Source organism: Mirounga angustirostris, unplaced genomic scaffold (assembly GCF_029215605.1).
Source record: "Mirounga angustirostris isolate CCGP_5_RB_7025 unplaced genomic scaffold, mMirAng1.0.hap1 SCAF_5, whole genome shotgun sequence".
NCBI classification, from domain to species: Eukaryota; Metazoa; Chordata; class Mammalia; order Carnivora; family Phocidae; genus Mirounga; species Mirounga angustirostris.
The window spans coordinates 32,959,609-32,976,713 of record NW_026991713.1 but is presented as its reverse complement, the minus strand read 5'-3'; the positions used below and the strand labels follow the sequence as shown (position 1 = coordinate 32,976,713).

Here is a 17,105-nt window from a genome sequence, read left to right as displayed (position 1 = left end):
AGATATTCCAATCCTTTTCATGTTTTTACTGTAAAAAAACCAATAGGATTGTTACAAAGCTGCCTGTTCTGCTGAATTTTACAAAGAGAACATTTTCTTGAATGTGATTTTTGTAATTATCTGTCTTCCTCCTTTCTTTTCTCCCTTTTGAGTTTGAGACCCTTGAAATTTGTTGTTTGGTAAAATACTATGCATTTTGCCCCTACCTGTGGAGAATGACAGGGATTTGTTCATCTTATCAAGGCTCAATTACATTCCCTTGTATGTTAAGCTGTAGATTAAAGGATTAGAGAACTGATCCTTTCGCTAGACAGGAGAGGAGAAGCCCAAGTCACCTGCTCACTGCCATAGCACTTACTCGGCAGAAAAACCGGGGTGGAAGAAAATGCTGGCTACACCCCCTGTATCCATTCCCTTGCGTCCGTAGTTTCAGAATTCCTATTTGCGGGGGCGGTGGTAGTGGAAATATGTCAAGATTTAAGAACAATGCATGTCCTAGATTTACATCCTGATAGAAATAACACAAGTTGAAGCTCTGACCAATGAGTTATGAATAGAAGTGGCTGGGTGAAGTTTTGGGAAAAGTTCTTTAAAGAGATTTAATAGCTAGCCCATGCTCTTTTAATAATAGAATGATGGCTGGAGTTCCAGAAGTCTTGGGAGCATGAGGACAAATGTCCACTCTAAACAGGCTGGAGGGAAATGCTAGCCCTTTGTGTATGTGTTACTAGGGATATTTAAAATGACCTGAAATCTTTTCCTCTGGTGTGGTTCTGAATATACATTTAAGTTAATTTTTGTCATCTTGCTTTTGATTTTGAAACAATTTTTCTTTTTTAATATTTATTATTGAAGCATATTTGGCATACAATATTATATTTGTCTCAGGTGTACAGCATAGTGATTCAAGAACTGTATACATTATGCAATGCTCACACGACAAATGTAGTCACCATCTGTCACCGTACAATGTTGTTATAATATTATTGACTATATTCTTTGTTATACTTTTCATTTCCATGACTTATTTTTGTTTTTTAAAATATTTTATTTATTTATTCACTTATTTATTTAGAGAGTGCAAGTGGGGGAGAGGGGCAGAAGGAAAGGGAGAGAAAGAATCCCAAGCAAGAAACCCAAGCAGACTCCACACTGAGCATGGAGCCTGACACGGGGCTCAATTCCATGACCTTGAGATCATGACCTAAACAGAAATCAAGGGTTGGACGCTTAACTGACTGAGCCGTCCAGAAGCCCCAATGACTTATTTATTTTATAACTGGAAGTTTGTACCTCTCAATCACCTTCACCTATTTTGCCCATCCCTCCACAAACCTCCCCTTTGGCCACCACCAGTTTGTTCTCTGTTTTTATGAGTTTGTTTCTGTTTCTGTTTTTAATTGTTTTTTTGTTTTGTTTTGTTTTGTTTTTTAGAGTCCACATACAAGTGAAATCATATGGTATTTGTCTTTCTCTGACTGATCTATTTCGCTTAGCATAATACCCTCCAGGCCCATCCATGTTGTTGCAAATGGCAAGATATCACTCTTTTATATGGCTGAATGACATTCCATTGTATATACCACATCTTCTTTACCCATACATCTATTGAGGACACTTGGATCACTTCCATATCTTGGCTTTTGTAAATAACATTGCAATAAATATAGGGGTGCATATATCTTTTCTATAGTGTTTTTTTTTTTTTCTTTGGGTAAATACCCAGTAGTGGAATTACTGGATCATATAGCATTTCTACTTTAAATTTTTTGAGGAATCTCTGTACTGTTTTCCACAGTGGTTGTTCCCTTTTCCTATATCCTCACTAACACTTATTTTTTGTCTTTTTGATACTGGTCATTCTGCCTGGTGTGAGGTGATATCTCATTGTGGTTTAGATTTGCATTTCCTTGATGATTAATGATGTTAATAATCTTTTCATGTGTCTGTTGGCCATCTGTACGTCTCTGGAAAAATATCTATTCAAGTCCTCTGCTCATTTTTTAGTTGAATTGTTTATTTTTTGGGTCAAGTTGTATAAGTTCTTTATATATATTTAGATATGACCTCTTATCAGATATATCACTTGCAAATATCTTCTCCCATTCAGTAGGTTGCCTTTTTGTTTTGTTGATGACTTGCTTCACTGTGCAAAAGCTTTTTAACGGTATAGTCCCAATAGTTTCTTTTTCTTTTTGTTTGTCTTGCCCCAGGAGACATATCTAGAAAAATGTTGTCGAGGCTGATGTCAAAGGAATTACTGCCTGTTTTCTTTTAGAAGTTTTATGATTTCAGGCCTCATACTTGGGTCTTTAGTCCATTTTGGGTTTATTTTTGTGTATGGGCTAAAAAATGGTTCCGCTTCATTCTTTTGCATGTAGCTGTCCAGTTTTCCCAACACCATTTATTGAAAAGAATACTTTTTAATTGCTTTTTGTAATAACTTACCTGTTTTCAAAGTCTTAACTGCTATTCTAATCCTTGAAACCTGTTTTCTCCAATTGGCAACTATTTTTAGAATTTTATATATAAGCAACTGCATTATTTAGTAACAGTTGTATTTTGTTCTAGATATTACCTGTATACTAAAATTTTATGAATACTTTTAGTTTTTCCTTTGTTTTTTAGAGGGGAGAGGAGTAGGAAAGACTCTTTTCTAATTTTTCCAACCTATGAGCAATATTGAAATTAGCTTGTAATTTATTTTTCCCCTCTCTCCCTCTCTATGCCATCTAATTTGAAGTAATATTTATTCCTAGTTAATTCCTGTAAGTCAAGCATTAACTTATTCTACTTTTCTTACATTATCTCCTTTGATTTTGATAGTTGGTAATCTTAAATATATGATTCCATTGTCTCTGGCAAAAAAATAATGTTGCTGTCAAATATCTGATTACAAACCGTTTCCCTGATAATTAGCATGATTGTTTTGCTTGGACACCCTTAAAAAAATTTTTTTTTTCCTTTAAAGCTCAATAGTTTTACTAGAACAATTCTCATTTCTGGCCATGATGGGTTGATTTTCCCAAGCACATGGCACAACCTGTCAATACATATTTCTTATATAAAACATTTTAAAATTTATATCTTTTGTATTTGTTCTACTCCATTACCCTCCCCCACCCCAGGTCTTTGCTTTATCTTATATCTGTTTCTTTTTCTTTCTTTCTTCTTTCTTTCTTTCTTTCTTTCTTTCTTTCTTTCTTTCTTTCTTTCTTTCTTTCTTTCTTTCTTTCTTTCTTTCTTCCTTCCTTCCTTCCTTCCTTCCTTCCTTCCTTCCTTCCTTCCTTCATTCTTCTTTCTTTCTTTCTTTCTTTCTTTCTTTCTTTCTTTCTTTCTTTCTTTCTTTCTTTCTTTCTTTCTTTCTTTCTTTCTTTCTTTTCTTTCTTTCTTTCTTTCTTCTTTCTTCTTTCTTTCTTTCTTTCTTTCTTTCTTTCTTTCTTTCTTTCTTTCTTTCTTTCTTTCTTTCTTTCTTTCTTTCTTCTTTCTTTCCTCTCTCTTTCTCTTTCTTTCTTTCCTTAGTTAATACAAAATAATCACCTTCCATTTTCTACCTCAATTGTTTACTGCTTAAATTCACTCGTGTTTCATCTAGTTTTATCTTCATTTGTGATACTTTTTTCTCTTATTTATAACTTTTTCTTCTCAAATCTACTTTTTCTCTTATCAGCTTATCAGTTTTTCTTTTTTTTTAAAGATTTTATTTATTTATTTGAGAGAGAGAGAATGAGAGACAGAGAGCACGAGAGAGAAGAGGGTCAGAGGGAGAAGCAGACCCCTTGCTGAGCAGGGAGCCTGATGTGGGACTCGATCCCGGGACTCCAGGATCATGACCTGAGCCGAAGGCAGTCGCTTAACCAACTGAGCCACCCAGGCGTCCTATCAGAGTTTTTCTAATTCCAATTTATGTTGTTTTTTTATATCCTATATAATTTTCTTTATTGAGTCCTTTGAAAAGTATGATCTTCTGCTGCTGTGGGATGATATTTTATCCCTGACTTTATTTTCATAAAACATCATAAGAAATTTGATCAAGAATTTAGTACACTAGTTCCTCTCTAGTGTAGATTTTTCTACCTGAAGTCTAAATAATATCTTTATGGTTTTCTCAGTGCCCATAGTCAGCCATTTGGAATATTGGTTTCTCTGCCTTTCTAAGTTCTTTGTCTTTGTAGTACCTTGGACTGCTTATAGTTCTTTTCTACTTTTCCCATTTTATGCTAATCTTCAGGATCATATATCCATGCCCCAGCCCTTTTAAACCAAACCTTGGGCTTTCTTCCAAGTACAAGTATATTACATTAACCTTAGTTGATATCGTGGGCTTAGAATTTCATAGTCTAAATTGTTTTGCCACCAATAAGACCTGATTCAAATAATCCCTCGCAGGGACTAATAATGTTGCAGTTTATTGTGTGGATATTTAATTTAAAGGTTGTATTAAAATAGTCACAGATAGGAGGAAAGTGTAAGAAAAAGTAGAATATATGTACATTTTATAGAAAATAATTTGGCTTAGTCATTTGTTTGCCAGAAAATCTTCACATTGACTTTAGAATAACAATGAAATTGACATCATTATTACAATACCAAATATTAACATAATATATGTATCATTTACTGTTTTCCACATACCTTGTAGCTATTACTCTTTTCAGTACCACAGTGCACAAAATTTTATTATATTTTTTAGTTTGTTTAACAGAAATGGTTGTGACATGAAGAGACTGCATTTGCAAACTTTTAGAGAGATCTCCATAAAAATGCATACTGAAATTTACAACAAGTATAAAGAGTATATGCTCCTCATGCTTTACTTGCCATGGACCCAGACATTTCATTATATTCCTGAACTTATCAGGGATATTTAGTATTTAATAAGGAAAGAAACTTGCTAGGTGTATTTAAGTACCTTTTAATTCACTTAAAATTAACCTGTTCTTTTCATTATTAAGAGTAATTTCATGAGAATGTTGTATTCAAACTAGTTTCCACAACAATGGAAAACTCCAGGTACCTATTAAGTGAGAAGTATTCTCTACCTCGAACTGCTTGTACTATGTGCCATTACCACAACTAGACTGAAAAGAATTTTTTGCTTTTCAACCAGCTAATGTTTCATTTTCAAGCTAATTCTAATCAGGATTTTAGTCAAATAGAGAGCAGCAACATGTCATTTGACACTTATATAAAAATGGAAGAAACACCTGCTTGAATTACACTTAGTATCAGTTAATAGACTCTTTTTCTACACTTCTTAAATGACTCCCAAGTTTAGAAAACCATTTCCTAGGAGAAGCAGTTCCTCAATTTAAGTCACCCCTGTTGGTAATGTATAAACTGCAATTTACAATGTTTACTAAGAGATGAAAATATTCTTATGAAAAAGTTAACATGATTTCATTGTTTTGCCCTCCGAATTCCCCATTTACAGGGCCTTCATCATTTTTCCTTTTCTAAATTTTAATACTAGGACAGGAGTATCGTGGAGTTGGATTTTCAAAGTAATTTGTTACTTTGTTCTCTCTTTGCTCTTAGTTATGAAACTGTCCAAAATGATTTGACCACGTGCCACAAGAAAAGTTTTGATGTGACTAACTGGAAGTTTACGTTGTGTTGGAACCACTGAGGCATGTGTGATTGAGTGCCAATGGGACATGTTCTGGTGCAGTCATATATGGTCTCCATTTCGTGCATTGTTTCATTTAGGTTTGCCTTGCCATCGCAGTGTGTGAATGGCCCCAGGCAGAGACTATATATTAGAAGCTTTCTGTAATCTCACTCTTTCCACTGCTGTTTTAGGTGACATATAAAGTGCTCAGTCCTCCTTCACTTTCTCTCCTCGATAACTAATATCTTCATAGTTAATCCTTCTGATACTTTTCGTATACATGTGCAAACATATGCAAACATAGATTGTATAAAACAAAAATGGGATATATATATATATTTTACAGACACATGTATGTCCATGTACATATTCCTATAGTTTTTTGCTGTTTTTAACCTTACATATTTCATTTGAATAGCTTACATATTTGTTTTGAATAGCTACAAATTATTTCACATTTGCATAAATTGCATATATATACCAGGGGACTAATTTTATTTTTTCCTAGTAAATAGCAATTTTCTATAAATCATTATCCTTTTATTAACAAAAATCATGCATACCTATGCTATGAAAACTCAAATACTAAAATATTATATTTAATAACATAAAACTTTCTCATTTAAAACCATTTATAGAATTATCCAACACTTAGTGAAATTGTCTTTTAATAAATCATATTGTACTTTATATGGAGGTTTATGTCTGAATTCTTTAATCACTTTAAAAATTTTTCTATACTTGTGCCAATAACAAATTGATTATTATTGGGTGTAAACATATTTTTATAATCTGGGCTTAGAGAAAATGTATACAGCTTTCCAACTTCCTCAAGAAAGTGATGCCTCATCATTGTAAGACCTTTTTATATCTGTCAGTAAAAATTGGCATTTAAATTTTTATTTTTTCATATAGGACTTGCATCTTTCTTTTAAAGCTTATTCTTAATGATCATGGTTTGGCTGAATCCCATGGGCCTTTTTATTTGATGATTTTGTCATTCATTTCTAAAGCATTTGTTATTTTTGGCTTTTCCATTCTTCTCTTCAAACTAAGATTTTATTTAGAAGAGAATTTGCCTTTGAATATTTTAGTGTATAGATTTTTTTTTTCATACCATCGATTTCTAATTTTTTAAATTGAGTTTTTGCCTTTGCACTTCGGGATGGGTTGTGGCTTGATACATGGTTAATTTTCACAAATATTCCATGATACCTTTTTTAAATGTAGATTTTCTGTTAAAATTTTCTCTCTTGTGCCCTCTTACTCTGCTGATTTATGAGAAGTCTGTTAAGTTTTTCTACTAAACATGGTTTATCATTTACCAATTTCCCCTATCATTTCCATTAGTGTTTGCTCTCTACATTTTAAAGCTACATTTTTAAGTGAGTAAAAGCTCTTTACTAATTCAGCTTCTTGTACTTTTTATTCTATCAGATTTAATTGTTACGTTTTTTCCTTTACCTTTATTTTCAATCCTTGGGTTATTTTATTTCACTCATTTATCCAGAAAAATACTGTATATCAGAACTTCTGAAAATTGTGATATAAGATTTCTTATTAAGGAAATTTATCCACATTCACATTTATTACTATTACACTATGTTAGACTTAGCAATGGCATCTTGTTTTCTACCATTTTTTTTTGCTGTTTTTTTTTTTTTCCTTTCCATTATTGTTGGATCGATTGAGAATTTTGAGGTAACATTTCTTTTTACTTGAATAGTTTAGAATTTATGCAAATAATTTCTATTTTTTTTTCTGAGAGTCACCACTAAATTATTAAACGTATAACCTTAAAAATAGATTTTTTCATGAACATACAAGGTTAATCGGTATCTATACACTATTTCCAAAAAAGACAAGAACTTACCCTGTTTCCTGCTAATGCTTGCCACTCATTCCATGTTGAGATCATCTATATCTTTTGTTAATTTTAAAAATATAATGTCACAACAATTACTTTGACATACACTGATGATTTGCTACTTTCATTGCACCCCACTTATGTGGAGTGTATATTATTTATAAATGGTAAACTCGACTGTGCATAAATTTAAAGTTTTCTTAGCACTAGATTTATTTTTATCTCAAGGCACCAGTTCTAAGCAAGGCAAGAAACAACCGAGTCACTTTCAGGCAGACTTGGTCAAATAAAATTTTGGAATTTTTTCCGCTTCTCTCTTTCCTGAGTTAAATATGAATAGGCGGGGCTAACAGCATAGTTGAATGTTAGTGGAGAACAAGTGGTGGGAAGATAGACTACATACTTTCATATATTTTTGGCATACAGAGATGTAAGATTGTCCCCAAGATTTCTGCATCAGACTGTCAACTACTCAATAAAAATCAAGTTAGATTGTTACCAAACTAATGATAACTCTAACATGGAACTGTATTGTTGTTATTGTTATTTTTTCCATCCACTTGTCAATGGTGAAATAGAAAGATATTTTATATTCATTTTTATTCTTTGCCAAGACACCTATATCTTTTCTTCCTGCACCAGTTCATTAAAAATAACTATTAACTGGGTATCTGCAGTGAATAATAACAGTCATTACATTCATTATAAATAATAAATATGTAAGTAAAATGTATAATAAAATAATAAATCCATAAATAAAAATATTCATTACTACTCTGTCAGACATGGTTGCTACCTTCAGGAAACGTGGACATCAGTTAGTGAGGTAAGTGATAAGACTTTACAAAGTTAATACAGGAAGGCTTGAGTCCTAGTTTAGAACATCACTGAAAAAAGCCATGCAAACATAGATGACTTACTGTCACACCGTTAGTAACCAGAGGATGAATATTAGTGGAGTTCAAAAGAGGGCAAGACCATTTCCCTCCATAGACATGTTGGTAGCAAAATCTCAACCGTACCTTAAAATACAACAGTGGAGGGCAGGAGGTCTTTCCGTGTGGATGAACTGACAGAGCAAAAGTAAAGAGATAGAAAATAGTTCAGAGATAGAAGGTAAATCTCTATAATTCTGGTGTAAGATGATCTTTTAAAGTGATACCTTTCTAAATTTAGAGATAGCTAATTATGCATAGCTCTCCTTTGAGACACATGGTGTCAACTTGACTGCTCTAGTTCGGGCTAAATCACAGTGGGTACTTCAAAACCATCTATTTAGGTAGCCAAAATTGCAGCGCAGAAAAGTCTGTATTTAGTTTATGGAGGCACTGGTGTGAGAGAGGTGTAAGAGAGATGTGATTTAGCCCAAATCCTAGGAAAATAAATGGACCCCTGCTACTCTACTGACTGACTATGAATTTAATGAGAATGTGCACGCCTACAGCTTCAAAGACTGCATGTCCATTATGAGTTTTCATTTTTTTGCACTAAAATTAATGAAATCAATGCCTTCAATCCCCATGTTGAAGAACTCCTACCGAATTTTATATATCAAACAATGTTTTTCCGAAAAACCTTTCCCTGATGAAAACTTATCTTTGGAAAGAATAATGTTTCTTATCCAAAATATGAGTTGTCAAGCAGCCGAATTAATCATAAAATAACAGAGAAGAGAAACACAAGAATTATAACTATTTAATGCCTTTCATATCTCACTTAAACGATTTAAGTGTCACACTTCATTGGAGTGAAAACAATCAATGGGAGAGGAGACCAATATGGATGTAAACTCGAATAGTAAAATACAGGAAATAAAGGATGGTGCTTATTGATGTAGGAATGGAATGGAGTGTATCTTCTTACTGTAACAAAAATTAAAACTTCTGTAAAGTTTTGGGGAGATGAATGAGCCAAAGATATGCAGCAAAGGTAGCATTAACTATTTTCCTAGTTGTTTTAAGTACTTCTATTTACCTAAAAAACAATGCATTAAATTGTTGTAATAGATGTTATGTAAAGCCAAATTATAATTCTGGTTAAAAAACCCAGAAAATAGGTTTACTTTTGTGAATAATTTTTAAAGCAATTTAAAAGTAACACCTATTAAATTGAAAATTAATATATGACACTTTGCAATAGGCTAGTGAGTTCATATTAGGGCATCAAGTGGTTTGGAAATGTACCTTCAGTTCTCTGAATCCATTTATTTGACAAATAATTTAATAGCTGAAAAGAAAAATCTCTAAGACAGCATCATCTGAAATAAAAAACAAATGTAAGTCCATAGTGGAGAACAAAGTGAGGGATATCAGACTCAACTCTAGAGAACAAACTCTAGAGAACAAATCAGAGGGGAGGTGGGTGAGGGATTGGGGAAATAGGTGATGGGGATTGAAGAGTGCACTTGTGATGAGCACCGGGAGTGAGTGGAAGGGTTAAATCACTGTATTGTACATCTGAAACTAATATTACACTGTATGTTAACTGGAATTTAAATAAAAACTTAAACAATAGTTTGAGATATCATGTTAATATAGCTATTCTTAACAATCTTACCCAACATTAACCTGTTTTAAAGCAAAATGGCAATTCTTTTTTTCAATTTGAGGACTCCATTGTAATTCTTATAGATTTATTGTTTACCAATTTTTTCTTTAGATTAGCTCTTTAAATTTAGTAATAATATTTTTTTCTACAACATGCAATAGACAAATACTAGACAAATAGAGCTAGTACAAATGTGTGAGGTTTTTTGCATTTGCTTATCCTGGCTAAGAAGGGTAAATTTCTTTTTTTTTTTTTAAAGATTTTATTTATTTATTTGACACAGAGAGAGAGAGAGAGTACAAGCAGGGGGAGCAGCAGAGGGAGAGGGAGAAGCAGGCTCACCAAGCAGGGAGCCTGATACGGGGCTCGATCCCAGGACCCTGGGATCATGACCCGAGCTGAAGGCAGACGCTTAATGACTGAGCCACCCAGTCGCCCTTTTTTTTTTTTTTAATCATTTTATTTATTCATTTGAGAGAGAGAGAGAGACAGAGAGAGCACAAGCAGGGGGAGAGGCAGAGGGAGAAGCAGACTTCCCGCTGAGCCAGGAACCGATGTGGGGCTTCATCCCAGGACTCTGAGATCATGATCTAAGCTGAAGGCAGCCGCTTAACCATCTGAGCCACCCAGGCGCCCCTAAGAAGGGTAAATTTCTAAGTTGAAACTAATGTAATGTTGTTTAAAAGAAGAAAAATATCCATTTTAAGTTCCTAATATAATCTGTTTTTATCTTTAGGAGAAGAGCTGCATTTCAAACATATTTAGTGCCTTGAAGAAGTAGCTAATATCTGTATTGACTCCTTATTCTGATTAGGGTGTTTAAGTCACAGTTGGTATCTTGACTAACCTCGATAACATACTTCAGCTAGAAGAATGGATTGTGTAGTGGGTTGAATGCTGGCCCCAAAGAGATGTCCATGTTCCAATCTCTAGAACCTGGGAATATTACTTTCTATGGCAAAAGATGTGATTAAATTAAGGTTCTTGAGGGAGGTGTTTATCCCAGATTATCAGGTGGGGCCTAAATGCAATCACCTGTATTCTTATAAGAGAGAGGCTGTGTGAGTTTTGAGGCAAACACACAAAAGAGAACACAACACACAGTGTTACCACAGAGGCAGAGACTGGAGTAAGAAAGCCACAGTCACGGTTTGCTCCTAGAGCTTCTGTAACGAATGTGCCCATGCTGGCCTTCAGAACTGTGGGTGAATTTCTGTGGTTTTAAGCCACCCAGTTTGTAATAGTTTGTTACAGCAGCCACAGGAAAGTAATCTAGATCCTTTTTATTTTTCTATCTAAACTAGTATCTCTTTGTGTCCTGTGTTTTGAGCATCCTTGCCCTCTTCTTATAGACCAAAGAAGAGGGCAAGGAGGAGACATTTGACCCAGGCTGTGCCAATAATATCCTTTCCTCCCTAACCATTGTAGCTATAGTTGATCAGTCATGTTGCAAACCCTGCCAAAAGCTGAGACGAATGGAGTATCTCTGGGCTTCTTTTTCCACCCCCCCCCCCATTAGAACCCTTTGGTGTCATCCTATCCTAGTGACAACTGTGATACATGTTAGTCTGGGAACTTCTGGTGACCATAATTTTAGACTTCATGGATGGAGCCAGGTGGATAGAATATAGTAGTAGATAGCTACAACTCCTGGATCAAAGATCCTCCAGTATAAGATTCTTATATTATTCATCTTTCAGTCATCTTTGCATCTCTAGAACTTAGCTGTGGAATCATATAGTAGGTATTTAATAAATATTTGATGAGCACATTATCTTTTAAATTAGTTTTTTCAATGTAAATTCTAGCTTTTCCTAATTATTGGAAAGCTCTTAAAAAGACCTCAAAATTCCAATAGTAAACACAGATATTTAGAGAGATCCCAAGTGCAGAGCTCTGAATTTTTTTTTTCCTGGAAACTCTCTTTATTATTATTATTATTATTATTATTATTATTATTATTATTAACTTGTTTGGACAAAGCAGAAGCCAGTAATCCAAATTTGAAAGTGGGAATGGATACACTTTGAAAAAAATTTTTCTTTTAATTTTTAAAATCATTTTCCTAAAATTCTTAAATAAGTTGATTTCTGGGGAGCAGGAGATAGATTAAAAGGAGAAAAATATAACAAACTATAAGACAAAAAAAAAAAAATACTTTGGTTTTCAATCTCAGCACCTCTGATGTTTAGTTTGCCAATACTCAAACTTAGATATTCATGTTTGGACAACCTGATATTTTTTACAGATCTTAAAGGTTTCTGAGCTGATCCAGAGTTAAAATCATTATTTCCAACAGGACTCAAGATTAGTGATATATCCCATCATCTCATTTATCATTGCTACTAATATACCACTGAGAGAAGTAAACAATACAAATAGACTTGATTACCAAGGTCTTGATATGTTATTTTAATTTACATTCCCTTCTCATGAAAAAAATTTATGTAAATGTAGATCAAATGTGCTGTACTGAATAAATCACATTAAGGCAAATGGTTAAGTCACATCAGTCCTGAAGGATGGTGGGTTTACAATGACTGGGTATTTTATTTCTAAGATCTGTGTTTTTCCCAAGTATTCCCTGTATGAATTAGAGTAGATTGTTTTATATATTTGGTGAATAATATTTTGGGCTTAGGGAATCTTTTTCCTTCCTCCAATAAGGTTTAACTTTATAAACTCTGGAAGAATCTTACTGGATTGCAGAGAATGTCTTATAAAACAAAACAATGTCAACAACAAAAGCTTCCAAAATCACATTCAGCATATTATGATATAGGCAAAGCATTCTATATATGACTTCCCAACTTCTCACATAGACCTAATTAACATAGATATCATTGGAAACAATAAATCAATAAGAGTAACATTTTCTATTTCAAATAGCATACAATGATTGAGTCATATATTATGAAGCATTTGCTGAAAAGGCAGTGGAAGAAGAAGAGAACCATGAGAAACACCAACAAAAAGTACATTAAAAAACAAACACAGGGGCACCTGCGTGGCTCAGCCTGTTAAGGCTGCCTTCGTCTCAGGTCATGATCCCAGGGTCCTGGGATTGAGCCCTGCATCCAGTTCCCTGCTTAACGGAGAGCCTGCTTCTCCCTCTCCCTCTGCCACTCTCTCTCTCAAATAAATAAATAAAATCTTTAAAAACAAACAAACACATTCCTCACTGAATTTGTATTACTACAAATAAAAAGAGAGGAACAATTTTTAGCCACATACAAGTCATGTTTTTATTTTCCATATTAGTGATTATTTATTACTTAATTCAACAAACAAACCTTATTGAATATTTACTGTATATAGGAATATACTACTGCTGTGCCAGGGAATGGTTGGCAGATAAAATAAAATATGGTAGAATATTCTTTCCACATAAGAATCCTGCCCCAAACAGTTCATCAAAAGTTTGTGCACTTAGTTTACAAATATTTTTTGTCACTAATATTAGAAATATTTATTGAATGTTTATATTGCAGTAAGTTTGGGGACTGATATACAAAAAAAATATTGAACCTAAGTGGTAAATGACAGCTGAAGTCTCTAGCATCATTGTCAGAAAAGATTTTTAGTACTATATTCTTTCTAGTTTTAATCCAAAACTCTCCAGAGTCCTCTATACATTATGCACTTACCATGTACATTATACTTTCCAAATTGTTTTAAATTTCATGGATGATACTTATTTTTCTCCAGTTTGCAAACTCTCCATGGTATTAGTTGTAAGTTTAGTTTTCACCTTTTATTTGACTGCTTTGTCCTCTGATCTGGTATCTGATATTATTACATTTCTCTTTGCTTTTTCCTTAAGGAGCATTTTATCTCTTATTTATTTATTTGTTTGTTTATTTAAGATGCATTTATTTATTTGAGAAAGAGAGGAGGGGGAGGGGCAGAGGGAGAAGGAGAAAGAGAATGCTCAAGCAGACTCCCTGCTGAGCTCTGAGCCGGATGTGGGGCTCATCCCAGGACCCTGAAATCATGACCTGAGCAAAAATCAAGAGTCAGATGCTTAACGAACTGAGCCACCCAGGCGCCCCCATCTCTTATTTTAAAGTAGCGTTCTCTTACTTTGAATGTGTTAATAATTTTTTTCCTCTGAGTGATTTAAATTTTTGCGTAATTATTTCTACAGTGTGTTTAGCTATGTATCTATTTCTTTCAATGTGTGAGGGGGTGTCTCAGGAAAATTTATTGTCATTTCAACATCTGCTGTTGAGTTCAATTTCTTCCACTGGTCATGAAAAATAACAAATCTACGTAGGATCATGCCTGATTTTTGCATTGGAAGTAAATATAGCATTTCTGTAGTGTGAAGGCAATGAGAATCAATACTCTTTAGGCATCATGGAAGTAGAGGCAGCCCTTAACTTCTCCAGATAGCGGGCTGAGTCGCCATAAAAAATAATACTCTTCCTGTCAGGTGTAAGCCCTCCAGATTTGTTTTTGTGATTGTTTAACCTGAAACATAGGCATTTTGCTTTCATAAATGAAAAAAGTTTTTTAAAAATGCTCATATTAAGATTTTACTTACTAGGGGCGCCTGGGTGTCTCAGTCACTAAGTGTCTGCCTTTGGCTCAGGTCGTGATCCCAGAGTCCTGGGATCGAGTCCCACATCGGGCTCCCTGCTCAGCGGGAAGCCTGCTTCTCCCTCTCCCACTCCCCCTGCTTGTGTTCCCTCTCTCGCTGTGTCTCTCTCTGTCAAATAAATAAATAAAACCTTAAAAAAAAAGTAGATTTTACTTAGTAAATAAGCGTAGCTTGGAATTGAGAATTTTACAGGACTCGATAATCTAGCTCACATATTCGCATTAACTGAAAATTTAAAGTTCTAGTCTCAAGCATATTTACAAATCATTTACACTGATGAATGAGGGAAATACTGAATAATTGAAGTTTATGAATTTAGTCCAGGATTCTTTTCTGAAGTAGAATCCTTGAACATCAATGAATTTTTTATTAATTTTTTTAAGGAAAAATAATACAAATGATAATCCAGACATAATGCTGGCATATGAATAGCACTACAGAGGAAGTATAAATCTGTTATTTTGAGTAAGCCAAACATGACAGAACAAAAAATATAATTTATATTCTTAGTTTTTTACTATGTATGTTTTTAGTGTAGATGATAAAAAGATGTAAATACAACGATTTTTCTTTTTTAAACTTTGTAACCTCTCTCTCCTATTCTTGGAGAACAAATACTGAATGACATCTCACATGTTTTTAGTTTGGTATTTATTATTGTTACTGATATTGCTAAATTACCTGAAAATTGCTTTTTAGTAAATGGATCATCATTTCTGGTTCCTGGCAAAACCAGTTGTTGTTGATGACAGATTTTCTTAATGAAGTCATTAATTCAAATTACATACTAGGGGATTTTCAATAAATTTATTAATAGAGAAACTACTTATTTTAAATGACTAAAAATGTTATACATCATTAAAATTGCCTTATGTACCTTTGGATTTTGGAATTCTCTCAGATGTAATTGAGGAAATGCTGTTATGATTGGCTTATATTCAATACATTTATTCTAGGGCAAGCCAAATATAAAATTGGGTAAAACTAGGAAAGAAATTAGCTGCTGATAGTTTTTCTCCATGTGCAAAATTTAAAAAGCTTAACCCTCTGCTGTTGCTAGCACATCGCAGGCGGGAAATCTGCAACCACACAGATGACTGTCCTGGGTTGTCTGACTCCTAAAGAGGAGCTGAGAGCTTGTAGGGCCGCAAATCCACAGCCAGGGGCTCAGAGCAACACTGTTGATTAATTGTAGCTCATCTGCAGCTTAAACTAGTCAAATATTCCTCCAATCAAATGTCCTTCAAAAACACTAGCCATTAGACACTAACACCAAATTTTTCTAATCTGTGTCTTTCTATCTTGTCTTCCAAGACAATTTTTAACAACAAAAATTTTAATCCTTTTGTGGTATTTTTTAAAATTTATTTTTTAAATTTTATTTATTTATTTGAGAGAGCGAGAGCACAAGCAGAGGGAGGAGAAGGGGAGAGGGGCTGGCAGAGGGAGAAGCAGACTCCCTGCTGAGCAGGGAGCTCAACTCAGGGCTTGATCCCAGGACTCTGGCATCATTACCTGAGCCAAAAGCAGCAAGGCAACCGCTTAACCAACTGAGCCACCCAGGCGCCCCCCATTTAGAGAGACAGTGGTAAATGGTATTGCAAATTAATTTGATCTTTTCACAAAGCAATCTATGGCAATGTGACAATATAAAAATTATCATACTCTTATATTAGCTGTTATTTCTGAGAAATTTTGTTAACAATCAAATGGAACAAAACAGCAATATACATGAAGACACATATCAATGGTATCCATAAGTTTGAAAAATTTAATTAACTTAAATTATCTATTATAAAGCACATAGACTCTGTAAATAATGACACATTAGTATTATCATCATCATCATTATCCTTATTGTTTTCCATCCATTTTAAAGTGATGATAAAAACTATTTAGAAATAATGAAAAATGTTTGTGGCATAATTTAATTAGAACAAAGCATAATGCAAATTATATTCATTTATTCTTTTATTTTTGCAAGTATTTACTACATGTGTAATTTGTGGCCAGTCATTGCAAACAAGGCAAAAAGCAATGGGCAAAATCCTTGACTTTACGAAGCTTTCAGCCTTCATCCCTTCGTAGGATGTGTCTGAGAAACAAGTGGTCACTCCACGAGTTAATTACAACAGTACTGAGCAGTGCTGGGTAAAGTGAAGGGGTGCTCAGAGCAGTGTTGCAGGAGGATCTAACTGAGCCTAGGAGTAGACAAGGCATTTGTACGATGAACATTAAACTGGAGAATGAATAGGAGGTAGCCAGGTGAAGGACTGGAGAGACTTTTCCAGAGAGGAGAAGAGTCATGGGCCAAGGCCTAGTAAGAGTGAGAGTTTGAGGAATTTTGGGGGCAGGAAGAAGGTCAGAGTAACTGTATGATAGAGAACAAGGCAAGAGTGTGCTATCCCACACTGGAGGTAGATCAAGTAAGGTCTTTTAGACAAAAACATAAGGAATTTGATATCTAAATAATAGGA

General features: G+C 34.0%; 1 long non-coding RNA gene across 1 annotated transcript in view; it reads left to right on the top strand.

The window, feature by feature from the left end:
- LOC123838110 (uncharacterized) overlaps positions 1 to 17,105 on the top strand; it is a 270,249-nt gene that overhangs the window by 149,106 nt on the left and 104,038 nt on the right. The gene's annotated exons all lie outside the window — the stretch shown is intronic.